This window comes from Branchiostoma belcheri, unplaced genomic scaffold (assembly GCF_001625305.1).
Source record: "Branchiostoma belcheri isolate BF01 breed outbred unplaced genomic scaffold, Haploidv18h27 scaffold357, whole genome shotgun sequence".
NCBI classification, from domain to species: domain Eukaryota; kingdom Metazoa; phylum Chordata; class Leptocardii; order Amphioxiformes; family Branchiostomatidae; genus Branchiostoma; species Branchiostoma belcheri.
In genome coordinates, this window is record NW_017803973.1 from 64,550 (window position 1) to 72,874 (window position 8,325).

The 8,325-nt window shown below is 40.3% G+C and overlaps 1 pseudogene; it reads right to left on the reverse strand.

The window, feature by feature from the left end:
- Positions 1–1,285: 1,285 nt before the first annotated feature.
- On the reverse strand, positions 1,286–6,313 carry LOC109475938 (annotated as a pseudogene).
- Positions 6,314–8,325: the final 2,012 nt, after the last annotated feature.

Consider the following 8,325-nt stretch of genomic DNA (forward strand, 5'->3'; position numbering starts at 1 on the left):
TCCAAACAAGATTGAAAATGAGCACCATTTTATAATGGATTGTACACTATACAATGATAAGCGCCTATTGCTGTTCAATTGATTTCAATACGTTAGATCCTATAGATAAATGCAACTACATTCTCAGGGGAGATAACCAATACAGTGTTCAAATAGGAAAATACATTAAAGAATGTTTCGATCTTAGAGACCACATGTTAGAGAATAGTTAACCTTTATTGTTACATCATACATATACTCTGTACGTAAGATGACGTTATCCACACATGTATGTAGCTTTGTTAGATCTTTAGTTAAGTTGTAGAAGACCATACAAAAGTCTCTGTACTTTTTTGTTGTGTCAATAAAGAATCTGTTATAATCACGGCGGTCAATTTCTAGGGTAAAGTTTCCAATTCTACGGAGGGGTATCAGGTTACCGGGGTTCCACGCGCGGCTTCCGAGGAGCCAGTCTCAGCGGTAAACATTTTGTTAAGCAATAATTAACAGTTTCACGGGGACTCTCTTGTCCAAATGTGATAAAATCAGCACTGCATATACCTCAAATGATGTTGTTTTTATTACAACGCTTAAATGTGTGTGAAATCACTCTCAATGCGTAGAATGCTTATTCTAGAACAATCGACGTCAATAACCAAACAACTGATTTAAACCGACCCCAAATCTCCCAGAAAATCCCACATTTCTGCATTTTAGAGAACAGTATAACAAAATGAAGATTTGAGTCGGGCAGTTTTCTTTATTTCAAAGTTAAAGTGTTGCTAAGGCCGAAAAATTCGCCAAAAAAATGCAGTTTTTCAACTTCCAAGACCGATAATTCGAGAATGCCGCCATCTTTATGGCATTAAAATATTAATTTTGTATTTCATTTTTTATCTCCTACTTGAAATATAGCATGAGTTCTGCATAAATTTGCATAAATTTGCTCTTAGCAAAATGACAGTGACCCCTGACCTTTGTGCCTGAATAATTTGCCGATACTATCTGTATCTGTATCTGTATCTGTATCTGTATCTGTATCTGTATAGCCGGTATAACCGCCTTTCGGCGTAACACACCAGATACTATACTACTCACTTCGTCTTCCTAACCTTACAAAATGAAGTCAAACTGAAACAAATATAGATTTTATCACTGTCTGTATTAAACTCTATACAGTGTATATATATATATATATATTGTTGCAATTAGCCTCCAGGCATGAACTTGCAAATAAACTTCAATATATCTAATATACTAGTAAGTAGAATCAATCCTATCACAGAGCATACCAAAACAAATAGTTGAATAAAAATCTCAATGACAGAGACAAGTCTTCATTGGTCCTTCTTGGTTTTTTTGGTCAGCTGATCCCAGTCTGACCAATAGCGGTCCTTGATACGGTTGCAGTAGGCCAGCAGGTTGGGACAGTCCACAGTGACAATCCTGTGCAGGTAGGACCCGGATGCTGTCCAAACAATCTCTGACAGCTGACCGAACACTGCTGCATCCACCTCAGTAGGCTCCTTTCCCATCAGATAGGGTTTGGTACCTGCCAAAAAAATAAAAGTACCAACTGTAAGGCATTGTCTTATTTCTTAAAGGAGCATTAGGTAACATTTTTTCAACAAAAATTGAAATATTTTAAGTGAAAAAATTTTCTGTTATTGTAATTTACTTTGACTCTTCAACATACATATATATTTCAGCAATTATCTCACATTTATGGTTGACTGAAACAACCCACATGAGCACTAAGATTGTGGTACCACCACAAAATACCAGGAAGCAAACGTGCCATATTAATGCATGGTTATCCATAAGGTTCCAAGAGTTACACATGTATGCATACTTGTTCATATATATGGCTTATCTTTAAACCTTATGCATGGCATTTTGATATCATGCATAATCATGCAAAGCACTTGTATAAGAAGACCACTTGTATAAGACGGCCATTTGTATGATAAGACCACTTGAATAGGAACAACAATTTCCCTCAGTTCCCTGGGTGGTTGTCTTTAAGACAAGTTTGACTGACATGTAAGTATTAAAGAGCATACCCAGAAAACTTGAGATGACCCTGAGATCTTTCTCGATGATGCCTCTGAATTCGTCCTTGGAGTGTCGACCGATGCCGTGAGCCCACAGGGTCTGCTCGATTTTTCTCCTCACTGACAGCAGGAACAACACGAAGACCCAGGATACCTCTAACAGCTCCTGCACTTTGTCAAAGTCGTCTATCCACCTCACCTCAGCCATACCCCTGCACAGTAAAACACACAACATACATGTATGTACAGTGACTTTTGTAAAGTGTTCAAAGCGTGTTTGGGGTCAAATCTGACTCAAATTTCACTCCAATCCAAGTTGATTCGTATAAAAAGGTAGGCATGGCCTAAAGCTGATCAGACTGTGCAATGCATGAACTTCAGCCGACCTTGGGTGTTTGGTGTTGGGGGGAAGGTTCTGAATGTGTGACCTGGGTTTAAACAGGCTCAGGGCCATTGCATTATGAAACAGTCCTAACAAAGAAATACTCGCGCCAAAAAACAGTTACTCAAGCAACTGGATATGATTTTGAAAACGTCAGACGTTTCAGCTAGTATCCACTAGCTTTCGTCAGTGACTGAGAGACCAGAGGGGAAAGCAGGTTTATAAGCATTGATATGCAAATAAAGTGAAGACAAATTTTTGGAAGTCGAAAAAGGAACAAAAGTCAGACAAGTCAAGACAAGAAGATGCAAATTAGTCTGAAAGCTCCAGTTATACAGAACAGGAGCTTAAGTGTTGTCTGTCCTCGGGGCTGGGAGTGCCATATCCCAAGTGCCGGAAAGATCAACCCGTAGCCCCCCTTCCCTGTTGAGGGTGGGGTTGTACATTCTTTCATATATTGCCTCTTTAACACCCCGTTCCCACCAGCGTGTTTCGCGGTCTAAGATATCCGTGGACTCGAGTTTGAAAGAGTGACCCTGGTTGTGTTTATTTGCATATCAATCAATAGGTTGTGCTTATAAACCTGCTTTCCCCTCTGGTCTCTCAGTCACTGACGAAAGCTAGTGGATACTAGCTGAAACGTCTGACGTTTTCAAAATCATATCCAGTTGCTTGAGTAACTGTTTTTTGGTAAAATCGACCAAGGGAGTCCGGCCGCGGGGAGGTAGTTTCTTTCCCTAACTGCGCGGCCAGTCAAACCTACAAGGCGGCCAAACTCCCCTGGCAAATATTCTCCTCTCTTTTTTGCCAAATTCTATGATCCGTATTCCCGTAGAAAGGCCTGGTGGAGGCTATGCCTAACATACCAGTAAGTGTTCTCCTCCACCATCATAGTGAAGGCCCTGCTGACAGCCTTGTCTGCAGCACTCAGGGACTGGTTCAGGTCCACACCTTTCTCCCTGTTCAGAAACTCCAGGATGAGACCAGAGTCTCCCATGGCTTCACCATTGTACTCAATCCACGGGACTTTACCCTGAGAATGGCGAGGTTCAGATAATCAATTAACAACAATACTTTTTGAGATACAAAAGTATTTATCATTACAGATTGAAAACAACAGTTGAGTCACAACAGGATGAATCACCACTCAGAACAATTTACTTCATGAGTCATCACAAAACATTAGGCTTGTGAGAGCCACTCAAAATGTTTTGGGTTACTGTACAGCCAGTGAGGACAGATGATTGACACTTCGATACGGATCTTGAAAACATCTCTATCAACAGAAACTCAGATCACTGCGCTTACCTACGGGTACCGACCCTAATTTTTTTTCTGGACCGTAATAGGAAAACAGCATTAAATTTTCCCAGGCCTAAATGTTACATTATCTGTGATTCATGTTCTGAACTTCAGTATCATACACATACAGCATTAAAAGATATATGTTTTTTTTTGGCAAGCTTTAATGATAATTATGATCATTAAAATTTTTAATGATCATAATTATCACTAAAGCTTGTACCAACTAGAGTTCCACGATCTCATACCTTCGCCAAATGATGTTAGCTTTTATGAATAAGAACTTAATATATACAATGTATTAATCCCCCTGATTATGCAAATAGGATCCGCAATTGCATGAATTATATCTGTTGATCATAATCTCCACCAACAGTCTTATTTCAACAAAGAATGCCATTATAGCATTTCCTCATATATTATGCAAATGAGGTCCTTATTTGAATAAGTTATGTTAAATTATGTTTACCTTCACTAAACTTCAAACACCCCAAGTATAAAATTCCAGGCAGTTACCACTATGCAATTATAACATTTTCTCATTAATTATGCAAATTAAGCCTTCATTTGCATAATCGATATCTGCCTGTGTTTCTCTCGTTGTTAATAACATATGTCACAAGCTTGAACTTCCTATCATGGAATGCAGTTGATTAATAGAATTTCCTCATTAATTATGCAAATTACATCCATATGTGCATAATTGTAATATCATTATGTCAAGCATTACTCAAGCTACCTACATACCAAAAATCATGATGATCCATCAAGCTGTTCTTGAGTTATCCTCCTTTAAACATTTGTCCTTTAAACCCCCCTGCAGTTCTAGAGCAAGCAACTAGGGGGCCCAAACTCACCTCACTTCTTCCCCAGCACAAGACCTACCTGCCATCAAAATTTCGTCACCCTAGCATGTCTGGATCATGAGATATCAAAACCGGAAGTTCAGCTGCAGTACCATGACAAGCCGCCAGGGGGCCCAAAATCTAATAAGTTCGAGCTCTCATCAAGACCTACCGATCTACCAAATATCAAGATAATCCATTTAAGCTTTCTCGAGTTATGCTGTTGACAGACAGACAGACAGACACACACACACACACACGGCCAGGAAAACATAACCTTCTCCAATTCTTGGCGAAGGTAATAATGTGATTGAATGTTCAACTTTCAGGATAGCAAATTCAACCTGTTAGACTCTCTGCCGGTAGAGGATGAGAATTCTATTGCATGCTGTAACCCGTAGAGATCCTGATCAGAGTCCAATCAGCCAAGATCAGTCTACCAGCAGAATGTATTCAGCCGATACCACTGCACTGGGAGCATTTTTATTTTGGCAGGGGGGCTTATTTGCAACTTGCACAATTTTCTGATCAAATGTAGATCGCACGCATTAGAAGCTCCAGCCGCCAACCCTAGTATGCCAGACTACTCCCATAATGTCTGCAAAGGAGGCTAGCCGATTGGAGGGAGGCTCTACCCTGACTTGTACATTGAGTAGCTATATATGATTGCCATCTGTGTTAATCTTATTATATCATGACAAATAAAACAAAAATCTACCACCCCTGATTCCTTTCATTGCTGTGCTTGTGGATCTTTGGAAGTGTTTAATACCGTACACTACAAAACATGCTGCTATCAAACTTTTACAAAAAGATTTACTACGTAGTATACAAACCTTCGGGCCGAAACTGAACCCATACATGTGCTCGTATGGGATATCAGCCATACGCAGATATGTCTCCAGCTTCATACCAAACGGAGTCAGACATGGGATCGCCTTCACAGGTGGTGTGACGTGGACGTACACTTTTCCTGGATAAGAAAAAGTGAAGAATCAAGAATAAAAAACTAAAGTATGCAACTTTAAGGTATTCATAGTAACATACATGTGATCAATATGTTCCTGCCATCCTCAATATATATGTCACAAGTTTGAATAGTCATATCATTAAATGCTGAAGATTTAGAAAATTTCGGCATTCATTAATTATGCAAATTAGAGCCCGATTTGCATACTTGTCATCTAATTATGTCAAGTACTACGAAAGTTACTTACATGTTACGTTACATACTAAATTGATCCGTCAACTCAGGCTCTTGAATTCTCCTTCAAATGTTTCTAAAAAAATGTCCCTGCAGTTCTAGAGCAAGCTGCTAGGGGACCCAAATTTATGTATGTATCTAAAACTCGTGTCATTAGCATGTCAAGAAGATATAAAGTGCAACTGCAGTATCATAACAAGTCGCCAGGAGGGGGTGAAATCATTTCAAGATCTCATCATAAAGGACCTTATATCACGTCACCGAAAAGGGTAAGAAAGGGTGTCCGCGGAGTTCAGACCACGCCCCCCGAATATATAATTCAACAGGTAAGCTTTACCTGGGGTAAACTCCGCCCTCAACTTGACCTTGGTTCTTCTCTGTCTCCCGCAGCAGCTCCACAACACCGCCCCGACTAACAGCGCAGAGGCGCCGACAAGAACACCCTGGCCGGGTGAGAGTTGGGTGGGGTCCGTCAACAACTGTACGACTGAAGTCTGGAGGACTCAAACAGGCCACGTAAAGAAATCTGGACATTTTCTGCAGACATTTTGGAATATTCTAGCTTTAAAGAACTTGAAAAAGTACGAAAATTACTTCAAAAGTAACATTGAACTTGATCAATGTGTCCTCGGTGTCATGGTCGAGACTGTCTCAGTCTTCAGTCTTGTTGTGGTGCGTGGAGGTCAGGGGTCAACGTTTAGAATCTCCGCGGAGTAGCCTCCTTGCGTTTCGACGTGGAACTGCACTGGTCGATCAGTCACCGCCACCCTCGCCTCGTCATGTTCCTAATACCTTCGCCAAGGAGGTCGTGTATTCAGAGGCGTTCGTGTGTGTGTGTATGTACGTGTGTGTGTGTGCGTGTCTGTATGTGTGTCTGTAAACACTATAACTCGAGATTGTCTTGACATTCGGTGGTTAGGTTTGATGAGACCTCGAAATGATCAGATTTTGGCCCACCAATGAGGGAGCCCCCGGGATCCCTGCAGGGCAGCGTGAAGGCAGCGACAGCCGGTGCGCGGCAGACCTCCGAGCCCGACCGGGGCTGGCAGGCCGGGGCTACATTGGGGCTACAATTGGGACCGAAGCTCGGATAGCGGCATAAACGGCAGCAATGTGGACAGAAGGTCCATGCCCAAAATATGGGCATAGAGACAGGATCCTAGGAGCAGGTGTCTCTGAATAGAGATCGATGCGGTTTTTGATTGGCTGTTGAGGTAATGACTTTATCTGCTAAAAGAACACGCATGGCATGGTGACACATACTAGCCTTGTTTTTTTACAAGTATTAGCCAGGAAAATGGAGTGTCTTGGGTTGTAAATCGGTGGAAATATGTCACATATCTAACATATACCATGCTATATTTTTTAACCAAATTTTTAAATCTTTTAACCAAATTAGCTGCAGATACAAGGATGACCAGATAAATGCTAAATATTTTCAAATAGGGGAGTTGTCATTTCTTTAGAATTCAACTTTGGACTTGGTGATTGTGAACCGTATCATGTGGCGTGGGCGTACTAGACGTATTCATTAGTAAAGAAAGGAGGCATTTAAAAAAAATATTAGACAGGACTGTGTGTGGGAAGGCGATTTTTGGTACGGGGGATGTGGTGAAGCTAGCCATGTGCTGCATTTGCTCCCGAGCAAAAAAAAATCTGTTTTTCTAGTTTGTAATTATATTTCAGTCCATACCATGGCATGTTAGACCCTACACGTGCGGAGTAATTGCGGTATGAGACCAGAACAGCTGCACTACCAAAAATGCCAATCTTGTTTTTCTTCAGAGAAGAAAACTTTTCTTCCACTGAGAAAAGTATTCTTCACCCAAGAAAAAAATCTTGTCCATGAGACAAGAATTTCAAGAAACTGCATTTTAGCATATTTTTCTTGTGGTAAGATTTCTTTTCTTATGTATCTTGAACTAAACACCCTTAGAATATTATTCTTGCAGTAAGAATTTCTAAGTTTTCTAGAAAACCATTCTGTACACAAGAAAAGATTTCTTGAACTAAGATCTAACTCTTCTTGTAGCAAGAAAAATATTCTCCCCACAAGAAAAGATTTCTTGAACTAAGAGCTAACTGTTCTTGTAGCAAGAAAAGCATTCTGCCCACAAGAAGAGATTTCTTGAACTAAGACCTAACCCTTCTTATGGCAAGAAAACCATTCTGTACACAAGAAAAGATTTCTTGAACTAAGAGCTAACTGTTCTTGTAGCAAGAAAACCATTCTCCCCACAAGAAAAGGTTTCTTGAACTATTATCTAACTCTTCTTGCGGCAAGAAAACCATTCTCCATGCAAGGAAATATTTCTTGAACTAAGATCTAACTGTTCTTGTAGTAAGAAAACCATTCTCCCCACAAGAAAAGACTTCTTTAACTAACATCTAACTGTTCTTGTGGCAAGAAAACCATTCTGTACACAAGAAAAGATTTCTTGAACTATGAGCTAACTGTGCTTGTAGCAAGAAAACCATTCTGCCCACAAGAAGAGATTTCTTGAACTAAGAGCTAACTGTTCTTGTAGCAAGAAAATCATTCTGTACACAAGAGAAGAT